This window comes from Mytilus californianus, unplaced genomic scaffold (assembly GCF_021869535.1).
Source record: "Mytilus californianus isolate M0D057914Y unplaced genomic scaffold, xbMytCali1.0.p SCAF_9, whole genome shotgun sequence".
In the NCBI taxonomy this organism is placed as follows: Eukaryota; Metazoa; Mollusca; class Bivalvia; order Mytilida; family Mytilidae; genus Mytilus; species Mytilus californianus.
In genome coordinates this window covers 9,948,230-9,961,274 of record NW_026262745.1, presented here as the reverse complement: position 1 = coordinate 9,961,274, position 13,045 = coordinate 9,948,230, and the positions used below count along the sequence as shown (strand labels likewise).

Here is a 13,045-nt window from a genome sequence, read left to right as displayed (position 1 = left end):
TATTTTGTTGGTCCAACGTTGTTTATAAACGTTGTCTTAAAATGTATGAGTACAAATTGGGCTGATATTGGCACAACATGATGACTCAACGTTAGGTGGTATATGCAATACATGTATGGGTTAAACGTAATCCCGATGTTTGAATAACACATCGCATGTTAGAATGATATTGGGCCATAACAGTAATTTAAAACTGTTAATTTGGCGCTACTCTGGTTCAATGTATAAACAGTTAAAATCATATGACGGCTGCTTCCTGAGGACCAGGATGTCAAACTATTCGGAGCAACAACTGACTACAGTACTGGTTTTTATATTAGTTCGATTTGGCACAGCTATAGTTTTTGTATACTATCCATTGTATTCACTATGTTGTTCTTACATCATGCCCTCAATTTGGACTTTTTTGTATTCTGCCTCTTTATTGTTATGTACTATTACTTGATGCTAAATGTTTTTCTGTTGGATATTGACAAACATTTGATCAGTATTTTAATACCATGCTGCCTATTTTCCTGCAACGATAGACAAGTATAAATATAAATAATTTATAATTAGTCAAGACAACAACCCAAAATTTAAAAACAGAAACCGAAAGTTTTAGAGTTTTATTGTTATAATTGGTCTGTATATATTCACGATCTATAATGAAAAAGGAATGATTCCGTTCATGATGATCAATTTACTCACGTCTGCATGATACTGAATATTTCAGTTTCCAATTTAATATATCCATCCTTGTCTGACCTATTTCTTTCCTTCCACCTTTTCCGTCGACAGTGAATCAGAATCAGTCTTTGGTTGAAACGTCAACTCTGTACACCATATCTTCATAAACGTTTTCACTGCTCCTGTAATAAATGTTAAAAGTTACACTCCATCCGGGAATTTATACCATGCATATTGTATACGATAAGAAAAACAAAAATCTTGTTAATACTTAATACGAATCCAATTCTAAATAAACTTACATATTGATAATGAACATTTGGCTTTTTCCATCATATACATCTTGTTCGATGAAATTTTATTATGATATACTTTAGGCAAAGATGTTTATTGGAGATGAAATTGACAGAAGATCAAGAGTTGTGAATTAAAGACTGCTACATGTATCAAGGAGAAATCTGAAAAGAAACGATAAAAGCAATAAGGAAGAGGAAACTTAGAGCAAATGACTAGAACGTCGATGTGGTAACTGCTCCAGATTCTGAGGTAGCCGAGACAGAAATACAAGCTATTCCTTGCACTCGGTAAGTTACTCACCAAGGGCACATAAACACACACCTTCGAAAGGTGGCCTCAATCTCGAGCACAAAATAAGATCCTCAATAATACATGGCTTTGAACAAACATCATTAATACATGTACCGACATCATACAAAAACAGATTCCTGGTATTTCTGGCTTTCAGGTAACTAAGCAAATACATATAGTTGAACCCAAGACTTTGGAACATTTCAGTTAAATATGCGTCATGCAGGAAAGTACCTCATACATGAAAATCGCACGGGGTTTACGTCACTACAGCTAAAAACGACACAACATTTCACCTTTAAGACCGTCTAAACTCTAAGCACACTTTAACACCAAGCATGGAAATACAGTTAATTGGCTGCAATATATGGGCATCAGAGGAAGAGCTTAAACGTGAAAATACCAGAAGTACAACACCAATAATGACTGTAAATAATACGCTCTGGCTAAGTTAAAGGAATTTTGTGTGAATTAAGAATTTAACTCACATTTGAAGATACATAATGAAGAACAATCGATGAGAACTCATCATGTGCGTTGCTTATAACAAATTTCCTAAGATATTAGATATGTCTCCTGAAATTGTTGTGAAATCACACCAGAGAATCACCCATTATTCTATTACCAGTGTTTGTATTTTGGGGACTCACCTCCTCCAACTGCTAATTTATTCTAAATTTAGTGTAACATGACATCTTGATGTCCTACATCGTAATAAGACCTAAATATCAACGACCTTTATTATAAGAATACATTCGCATTCCTGTTTCGATACATAACAATCCCATTTAACACTAATATAAGTGAATGTCCTATTTTATTAACTTCTAATATCAAGAGGCTGAATTTCTATTGCATATTACTTTAAAAAAAAAAACTGCTGTAGATAAGATATAATGTGATAATCGCTAGGCCCATGCTTTTTTGTTGGTTTATTACCCATTTGTTCCAAGAGGCTGAATTTGTTTTTCTGTCAGTCAATTCGTGATGTTGACCGTAAAACTTGTATATTGTCGATTTTAGTCGTTTGTTTTTATGACTTTGTCCTCTTGTCTCAGATTCCAAATTTAAAGTAACATGACATCCTGATGTAGGACCTACATCTTAATCAACCTAGATATAAAGTTGAAGGATTTGGCTGTTTATTTAGGCCCCTTTTGGCCATATAGCTCTTCACATGTTTCTGTACTTATATATCAGTGGCGTTCCAATATTGATACTTGCTTGTTGATTAACTATGTTCACTTGTTTTTGTAAATATATCTTTTGATTGAGTTAAGCCATTTCATTTGATATTTTATAGTGTGTCTTTTAATGTTGTGATGTTACTCTATCGTTTCAGGTAGGTGAAGGTTGGCGCCTATTAAAACGTTTAAACCCGCTGCATTTATTTGCACCTGTCCTAAGTCAGGAACCTGATGTTCAGTGGTTATCGTTTGTTGATGTGGTTCATAAGTGTTTCTCGTTTTTTATATAGATTAGACCGTTGGTTTTCCTATTTGAATGGTTTTACACTAGTAATTTTTTGGGCTCTTTATAGCTTGCTGTTCGGTGTGAGCCAAGGCTCCGTGTTGAAGGCCGTTCTTTGACCTATAATGGTTTACTTTTACAAATTGTGACTTGGATGGAGAGTTGTCTCATTGTCACTCATACCACATCTTCTTATATCTAACCAATAATTCCAAAAGTCTGAACTTCTATTGCACATTATCTAATGGACTGTTGTAGGTAGATATTTATCAATTATGGACTTTTGACGAGGACAATACGTTATATATGGACCTGTTCAGATTATATTGACCGAGGACGAAGCCCGAGTGTCAATATAATCTAACAGGTCCATATACAACGTATTGACTGAGTGAAAATCCTTAATTTATATATTACATATGTAAATAATGTATTAGGAAAATGGCGTTCAATGTTCTTTCTGTGTATTTTTAAAATGTATTTTGCAAGAATTTTAACATGTAATTCAAAATATCAATATTCTTTGAACAACTTCATAGCTTGTTGCGTTAGCTTTCTTGTATTCTTAGCGTCTGTATTTAACATAAAATTCTTGATATCTCCTTCTGATAAACTTGCAACCTTTCTTTTCGTCCTCGGCGCTTCCTTTATGGTTGTTATTTGTGACGTCATGACGTCATAAATCTAAATTTATAGCAAGATTTTTTATATTGACCGTCAATATACATATAAATATAGATTCTACCACTGCATCGAGTGTGATACGATATTTATCCACTCGAGACAGTTAAATTTTCAAATTTAAAACGCGAGGCTCGCCCAGCGTTTTAAATATTTAAAATTTAACTGTCGAGAGTGGATAAATATCGTATTACACGAGATTTGGTGGTGGAATCTGTTTCTCTAATGATTTTCAAACAATACGCAGGCAAATTTATTCCTTCTTTTCGAATGATCTGCAAATAGATGTGTTCTTTCTATGTGACGTCATCAAGCATGGTCGCCTTTTTTCATGTCGTCACAATAGGAAATTCAGAGGAAAGCAAGAAAATTCGACGTCATCATCGGATTTTAACCAATGAAGAACTGAGATCAAACGAACCACACGTTGATTAAATTTTGTTTATACAATGGGTGCAGAAAGGGATAAATTGACGAAGAATTAGAGAAATAGAAATATAGCGTCAATATACTTAAAAATAGAATCAAGGCTTCGGATACACAAAATAACCTTTGAAACACGTGATCATAATATCCAATGAAAACAGGAGAATGCTACACCATATGTAATATAATACAATAAGCGCTAGATGAATGCCCATTTGTTTGCTTACATAGAACTAATTTAAAAAGGACGAATTTATGTTGCATATATTACTTTTAAAATTGACTGTATTAGGTGGACATATTTATCACCACATGAATGCCATTGTGTTAGTTTACTAACCACTCATTCCAAACGACTGAATTTCTATTACATATTACTTAAAAGACTGCTGTATGAAGATATAATTCGCTATATAAGATATAAGCGTTATGTGAATGCCGTTTTGTTGATTTACGACTAATTCAAGAAGTTTGAATTTCTGTTGCGCATTATCTTATTGAATATTGTAGATAAATATAACACGATAATCGCTAGGTGAATGTCGATTTGTTTGTTTACTAATCACTCATTCCATATTGTAGACAAATATAACACGATAATCGCTTGGTGAATGTCGATTTGTTTGTTTACTAATCACTATAATTCCATATTGTAGATAAATATAACACGATAATCGCTAGGTGAATGTCGATTTTATGTTTACTAATCACTCATTCCATATTGTAGATAAATACAACACGATAATCGCTAGGTGAATGTCGATTTGTTTGTTTACTAATCACTAATTCCATATTGTAGGTAGATATAATACGATAATCACTAGGTGGATGTCGATTTGTTCGTTTACTAATCACTAATTCCATATTGTAGATAAATATGACACGATAATCACTAGGCGAATGTCGATTTGTTCGTTTACTTATCACTAATTACATATTGTAGATAAATATAACGCGATATTCAATAGGTGAATGTCGATTTGTTTGTTTACTAATCACTAATTCCATATTGTAGATAAATATAAGATGATAATCGCTAGGTGAATTTCGATTTGTTTGTTTACTACACTAATTCCATATTGCAGATAAATATAACACGATAATCGCTAGGTGAATGTCGATTTGTTCGTTTACTAATCACTAATTCCATATTGTAGATAAATATGACACGATAATCACTAGGTGAATGTCGATTTGTTCGTTTACTAATCACTAATTACATATTGTAGATAAATATAACACGATAATCGATAGGTGAATGTCGATTTGTTTGTTTCCTAATCACTAATTCCATATTGTAGATAAATATAACACGATAATCGCTAGGTATATGTCGATTAGTTTGTTTACTAATCACTAATTCCATATTGTAGGTAGATATAATACGATAATCGCTAGGCGAATGTCGATTTGTTTGTTTACTAATCACTAATTCCATATTGTAGATAAATATAACACGATAATATCTAGGTGAATGTCGATTTGTTCGTTTACTAATCACTAATTCCATATTGTAGATAAATATGACACGATAGTCACTAGGTGAATGTCGATTTGTTCGTTTACTTATCACTATATCCATATTGTAGATAGATATAACACGATAATCGATAGGTGAATGTCGATTTGTTTGTTTACTAATCACTAATTCCATATTGTAGATAAATATAACACGATAATCGCTAGGTATATGTCGATTAGTTTGTTTACTCATCACTAATTCCATATTGTAGGTAGATATAATACGATAATCGCTAGGTGAATGTCGATTTGTTTGTTTACTAATCACTAATTCCATATTGTAGGTAGATATAATGTCACCAACACTAGGTGAAGGTAAGTTTAGAAATCGCGCATTTCAAGTGACTGTATTTTTTATTTCATATTATTTTATGACTACTCCAGATAGATATGCATTGTAAATAAACTCATCATAGATACCAGGCTTAAAATTTTTGAACTTTCACCTGAGCACCAATGAGGTTTAGGCACCATCTTGGATCTGATCTTTGTTTCCTAAAAAGGAATGATATTTTTTTTTTAATTTGGTAATTTTAAGATTTAACTTCTGCGATTTTTCTCTTGTTTCTACTGAAATTCATTTGTTTCTCATTTACATATGAAAATCATTATCATTATCAGTGTTTGTAACTTTATCAGAGTGTTAATTGTTGAAATTTAATAGTAGGCGGTCATCTTTTTTTCTAAATCGTATTTTGTTCTAATATCTTTGACCTCATATGAAGGAGTGTGTTCGTATTTCCAATGTTTATTTCTTCTAATACAACGACCTATAATTACTATTAAGCTATTATATCCAGAAACATAAATAAATAACAGTACAATCCAGTTGTGTGTTACATGAATGTCCCTTTTTGGTTTATAAACCACACATTTTATGGAGTCTCTCTTATATATCTCTTATGACTCTTATTTAAAGACTTTTTTATGTGGCTAACATTTCATTTAAGTAATAATGTATTAATTGCTAATTCGGTAAAGTTTACTCAAGACTTAAATATTTGACCATTCGTGTGAAAAAGATATTATGAGATCTAACATGAGGGAAATTACTTTTGCACAATAATTTTACTGAGAGGAAATTTTACTGGATGTTACTGCAAATGAACCAATTTATACTATTACTTCCGGAGCACACGGAATCACCCCCAGTTTTTGGTGGGGTTCGTGTTGCTCAGTCTTTAGTTTTCTTTGTTGTGTTTTGTGTACTGTTGTTTTGTCTGTTTGTCTTTACTTTTTTTAGCCTTGGCGTTGTCAGTTTATTTTTGACTTATGAGTTTTAATGTCCCTTTGGTATCTTTCGCCTCTACTTTAAATATGTTTTAAGAAAAAAGAAATGAATACACTTTTTCGATTCATTCCACAGCTCTATTTTTGATAAATCTTAACATGGCCCATTAACTGTAAATTGAACTAAATTTATCTAATTACTTGAAATAATATTCTGCGTAAAGCAAAGGCAAACATATATATTTTGATTTTAATTCTTTTCATTTATGAGCGTTACTTTTTTGTAAATCTTGACTTGTGAACAACTGAAAGCACTCAGGAGGATTTTTTCTGACGGAATATTTTATCACCTTTTGCGAGTCTCGATTATTTGTTTTTCATTCTTTTGCAAGAATTTTTTTTTTTGTACACATTTATTTCCGGCATTTTGCTCGACACAAACAGGAGAGGCAATTCTTTCAGATCTTGCCACGCCCAACTTTTAGTTATCGAAATCGTCCAGCCCTTCCCCTCTCGAATATCAAATGGCTGTTCCCTTAGACAATGGAAATGTCAATAAGTTGAAAAAAAACTGGGATTCATATTCGTTTGATGGTATAAATACTTTGCAATCAGAAATTGACTATTTTAATATTTTTTCATAAAAAGTACTCCAGCAAGATTATGACGGAGAATGACTGAAAGCAAATTATCATAAATCGTACGGTCAAAATATTCTTCAAAATAATTTGAATGCAAAATGAAGATTGTGCAACGAAAACTCCTCCTTTCAAAACTTAAAGTTAACTCTGCTTATCCAGAAGGGCTAATCATTCCTGAATCATAAGTGGCACCCATGTTTCTACTCAGAACAACTTAAAATAAGAGGACGAGGACGTGTTGCATGCAGGATGGCAACAAAAAATGAAACATTTATTTGTTGGTTATAAGTAATGGAGATATTCCATTCGTCACGATGAAAACTTTCAAAAATGCAATTCAACCATTATTATAATCCCTTGAATCAATGGCTTATACGAAAGCAGCTGTAACTCTTTCAAGGAAATTCTGATAAGAAACGTACGCACTTCATAATTGCTTTACTCACAAATATGTATACTTAATACTTGACAATCGGGATAAGTTATCATGTTGAAGACGATAGCTTGCAAAAATTCATTTTCGCATTAGGGAATCCAAACTTTGTGAGAAATGAAGTATATATCAAGTTCCAAAAGCCAAAACCTAACATTACCTGTATAATCCTCAAACACTACATGTACAGTACAAAAAGAGTCCAGAAAGAAGAGAAAAATCCTTTAAACATATTTTTAAAAAGAAACTAGATATCATTGAGATGGGAGCCATCTCTGTGGGCCCCGCTGTGAATAATGTGTGGTAAAAAATTTGTATCTTTATCATTGGACATGGGGTTGTCAACTGAAACCCAAGTTTATGACCTTGACCTTTGACATAGGAAGTTGTACATAAACTATGACACACCCTCTGGTGTTGGTTTATATACATGTCAAGTATAAACTTTGAAATCATAACGGTTCTCAAGATATAGAGCGGACACGATCTTTACCATAGGACATGGTGTTGTCAACTAAAACCAAAGTTTTTGACCTTGACCTTTGACCTTGGAAGTTGTACATTAACTATGACACACCCTCCGGTGTTGGTTTATATACATGTCAAGTATAAACTTTGAAATCATAACGGTTCTCAAGATATAGAGATGACACGATCTTAACCATAGGACATGGGGTTGTCAACTAAAACCAAAGTTTTTGACCTTGACCTTTGACCTACGACGTTGTACATACATTATGACACACCCTCTGGTGTTGGTTAATATACATGTCAAGTATAAACTTTGAAATCATAACGGTTCTTTAGATATAGAGCGGACACAATTTGTTACGGACGGACGGACGGACAGACTGATCACTATAGGGCGTCCGCCATTCGGCGGGGCCCTCATAAAATACATTTGATAAATAAATATGGATTACATTTAAAACTTTTGAGATTATTTCATGCTGGTATGACCAACTTATTACGCCTGCTATTTGAAAAGATCATTGACACTGATGATATTATCTATTCATGTATTTATATAAATATAAAAGTGTTAAATTATAGATTTAGACCTTTTCATACACGTATAAAAGTAAATCCATCAAGAATAAGAACACATTTTACATAGTTGTTCTCAAAATGCCGTCTTTGTATAATCATGAAGATGACTTTAACAGGAGACAAATGGAAGTAAAATTGTTCAGAGCGATTGCAGGAAGGAAATTCAAGCTGGCCAAGATATTAGTTGAAGGAGGGGTAAACGTTAATTGTAGCCTCAGAACTGGAGTAACTCCTCTTATGATGACATGTGAGCATACACTTAATGGTCCTTTTAAACGAATGAGACTAGACTTAGTAAAGGTACTTCTTCGTAACAAAGCAGATATGACAACAAAGGATAATTTTGGAAGAAGCCCTCTAATGTATGCTTATGCAAGCGAAGACAATTTAGTCGTTCGTACATTACTTGAAAATAGTTCACAAGCATGGGAATCTGGAAACTTTGAAGCCAAACGCATTCGCAAAGACAGTGTAATAAGGAGTTCCTTTATTTCTGTACATTTTGAGCATTTAAATACAAATGATATGATAGATTCATTGAAATAAATTGAGTTCTAAGTTAAGTAGAACATAGTTTACAATGAGCTACACGAATTATAGTGAGAATGATTTAATATGCAATTGACATTTATCACAGAATTCAATAATTTCTAATTAATAGCGCGAAAGGAAAATGTCGAAAAAAATCATTTTAAACACGCAATGTTTTTTTTCAAATTGAATGTACTCAAATATTTGATGTGTTGATTGAAACGTGTAAGTATTGTTCTCAATTAATATTAAAAAAAACAAGAGGCTCTGAAGAGCCTGAATCGCTCACCTCTATTTCAGAGGAGAAGATTTTTAAATGTTAGCAAACTTGATGAACAAATTGTGTAAAATTGTCTTTAAAGGGCAATAACTCCTTAAGGGGTCAATTGACAATTTTGGTCATATTAACTTTTTTGTAGATCTTACTTTGCTGAACATTATTGCTGCTTACAGTTTATATATATCTATAATAATATTCAAAATAATAACAAAAAACTGCAAAATTTTGTTAAAACTACCAACTCGGTGGCAGCAACCCAACAATGGGTTGTTCGATTCGTCTGATAATTTCAGGGCCGATAGATCTTGACCAATTACACAATTTTACGCCGTGTAAGATTTGCTCTAAAAGCTTTAGTTTTTGAGATATAAGCCAAAAACTGCATTTGACCCCTATGTTCTATTTTTAGCCATGGCGGCCATGTTTGTGGATGGATCAAAACTTCGGATACAATTTATAAACTAGATACCCTAAGGAATATTTAGTTAAAGTTTGAAGGTATTTGGCCCAGTAGTTTCAGAGGAGAAGATTTTTGAAATAGTTTACGACGACAGACGACGGACGACGACGGACGCCAAGTGATGGCATAAGCTCACATGTGGCCCTTCGGGCCCCGGTGAGCTAAAAAAATGAAACATCCGTTTGTTTTTTCATATCAGATCTTAATTCATATTTTTCTTTGGTGAAAAAAAATTGTCATGTGTTTTCCTTATTCTGTTGTAAAAAAAACAATCTCAGCAGCATTATCAAGAAAAATCATGTGTCATCATTATCAATAATATCAATTCCTTCTCATGTTGTTTGAGTTACGCACATGGTTTATTGTAGACTTAGTTAATGTATTCTAATTTTAGAAGAGAGAGAAAAGACACCTAAGAAAAGGACATTGTCCTGATAAACGAACCCTTTGGACAGTTATATTGACAATATTAATAATGCCTCGCCATGTAGTTAAGGAATAATTAAAGTTTTTGTCGATACTACTGTCTCTTTAGAAGTTTAAAATTGAGAATGGAAATGGGGAATATGTCAAAGAGACAACAACCCGACCAAAGAGCAGATAACAGCCGAAGGCCACCAATGGGTCTTCAACGCAACGAGAAAATCCCGCACCCGCAGGTGGGCCTCAGCTGGCCCCTAAATAAAAATGTGTACTAGTTCAGTGAAAATAGACGTCATACTAAACTCCGAAACATATAAATTTGTATATCATGATAATATACTTGTCATAAACTTGTAAATATTATGTAACTTAAAGCAAATTAATTCACTAGAATTAATGGAAATATAAAGCACAAGAAATTTTGTTCTTTTTCTTTCATTATATTTGTACATGGCCCTTGACAGTGTGGTGAACACATTTACCTCGTATTCCATTTTGCAAAGTAAACATTAAAACGTGGGCTTAGCTATCAATTTTAAAACTTTTTTTTATCGTAAATATCATTGCACTATCTAAGCGTCATAGGATTTGAGTATATTGACCTTTACATGTTAAACAACTTGGTTAAAAGGCATATCACAATGACCATGCTTTTTAGGCAGATACAAAATAAAAATTGGCTCATGTAAACAAAGAACACGAATTGGTTGACCGCTATGGAATATCTGTTTCCCCGATGATAGCGGATATGTTCAATGTCATAACTACAATCCACGAATGTGACCTACCGATTTAGACTTATTACCGGGTTCGACTAACATGAGCAACACGACGGGTGCCACATGTGGAGCAGGATCTGCTTACCCTTCTGGAACACCTGAGATCACCGCCAGATTTTGGTGGGGTTCGTGTTGCTCAGTATTTAGTTTTCTATATTGTGTTTTATGTACTATTTTTTGTCTGTTGATCTTTTTCTTTTTTAGCCATTACGTTGACAGTTTATTTTCGACTTATGAGACAACAAAAGAATAGAAGCTAAGACGAAACGCGCGTTTGGCACAAATACAAAATTTCAATCCTGGTATCTATGATGAGTTTATTTACAACCACTGGGTCGATGCCACTGCTGGTGGAGTTTTTATTTCCCGAAGGTATCACCAGCCCAGTAGTCAGCACTTCTGTGTTGACAGGAATTATCATTGATGTGGTCATATTTATAAATTAACTGTTTACAAAACTTTACATTTTTGAAATACTAAAGCTTTTCTACCTCAGGAATAGATTACCTTAGCTGTATTTGGCAAAACTTTTAGGAATTTTTGGTCCTCAATGCTCTTCAACTTCGTATTTTATTTGGCCTTTTTAAGTTTTTTTTATTCGAGCGTCACTGATGAGTCTTTTGTAGACGAAACGCGCGTCTGGCGCAAACACAAAATTTCAATCCTGGTATCTATGATGAGTTTATTTACAACCACTGGGTCGATGCCACTGCTGGTGGGGATTTTATTCCACGAGGGTATCACCAGCCCAGTAGTCAGCACTTCTGTGTTGACAGGAATTATCATTGATATGGTCATAATTATAAATTAACTGTTTACAAAACTTTACATTTTTGAAATGCTAAGGCTTTTCTACCTCAGGAATAGATTACCCATACTGTATTTGGCAAAACGTTAAGGAATTTTTGGTCCTCAGTGCTCTTCAACTTTGTACTTTATTTGGCCTTTTTAACTTTTTTTTTATTTGAGCGTCACTGATGAGTCTTTTGTAGACGAAACGCGCGTCTGGCGCAAATACAAAATTTCAATCCTGGAATCTCTGATGAGTTTATTTAGATGATATTTCTTGAAAAATACACAAGAGTAAACGAATGCGTCTTTACAAAAAGGGGGGTGGTTTTCATTTCAAAAAGCTGTTTTTTTTTTCAAATTATAAGAACAACGACCGTCAAAACTATATAAAATGTATAGCCAAATATGAAAAAAATATGTATCTATTATACCTCAATGAAAGTCGAAAATTGAGTATCGGGCATATATGTTGAATTCGGTGCATGCAAAACTGCCAACAAAAATACTTTCAAAACAGACTTATATTTGAGTTTAAACAGTGTCATGACGTTTTGTTTGAAGTGAAATGTATAAATAGGAACACAAATCTTTATAAAATAGATTAACATCTTTAAGAAAACATTTTTGATGAAAAGAACCGCCTTTTATCCGTTTAAAAATTGAGACAGTTTCTGTTGTTCAATTCCAAACTAAGTGACACAAGATGAGAGATTTTCTTCTATGCAGGATAATTTAATATTGCACAAATATACGTTACTTTAATAAGTAATTCAGATCTCAAAGGACTTTTGTATTGTGGGAACGATATAACAAAGTTCTGACACTTGGATGGAATATATATGTTCGTACATGCAAGGCTAAGCAACGAAATCTCGAATATCAACATTGGTCCAAAGTTTCACTATCGTGGTAAACGAACACGACAAAATTCTTAAACCAAAAGTCCTAATAATATTGCGAATATGAATGCTAAGCTTCGGACATTTGACTTGTTGTGCAATAGAATAGAGTGCTGGTCGAATGTTTGTGTACAAAATGTAGCGTGCTTTTATCCAGCATCATAGGACATTT

General features: G+C 33.2%; 2 long non-coding RNA genes across 2 annotated transcripts; one reads left to right on the top strand and one right to left on the bottom strand.

Moving 5' to 3' along the window:
• Positions 1-689: 689 nt before the first annotated feature.
• Positions 690-4,294, bottom strand: LOC127716589 (uncharacterized). The gene is made up of 2 exons (XR_007989016.1): positions 4,175-4,294; positions 690-851 (listed from the first exon to the last, which is right to left on the bottom strand). It is a non-coding gene; the product is annotated as an uncharacterized LOC127716589 (long non-coding RNA).
• Positions 4,295-5,115: 821 nt separating this feature from the next.
• LOC127716587 (uncharacterized) lies at positions 5,116-5,844 on the top strand. The gene is made up of 3 exons (XR_007989013.1): positions 5,116-5,160; positions 5,305-5,520; positions 5,593-5,844. It is a non-coding gene; the product is annotated as an uncharacterized LOC127716587 (long non-coding RNA).
• The last annotated feature ends 7,201 nt before the right edge of the window (positions 5,845-13,045 follow it).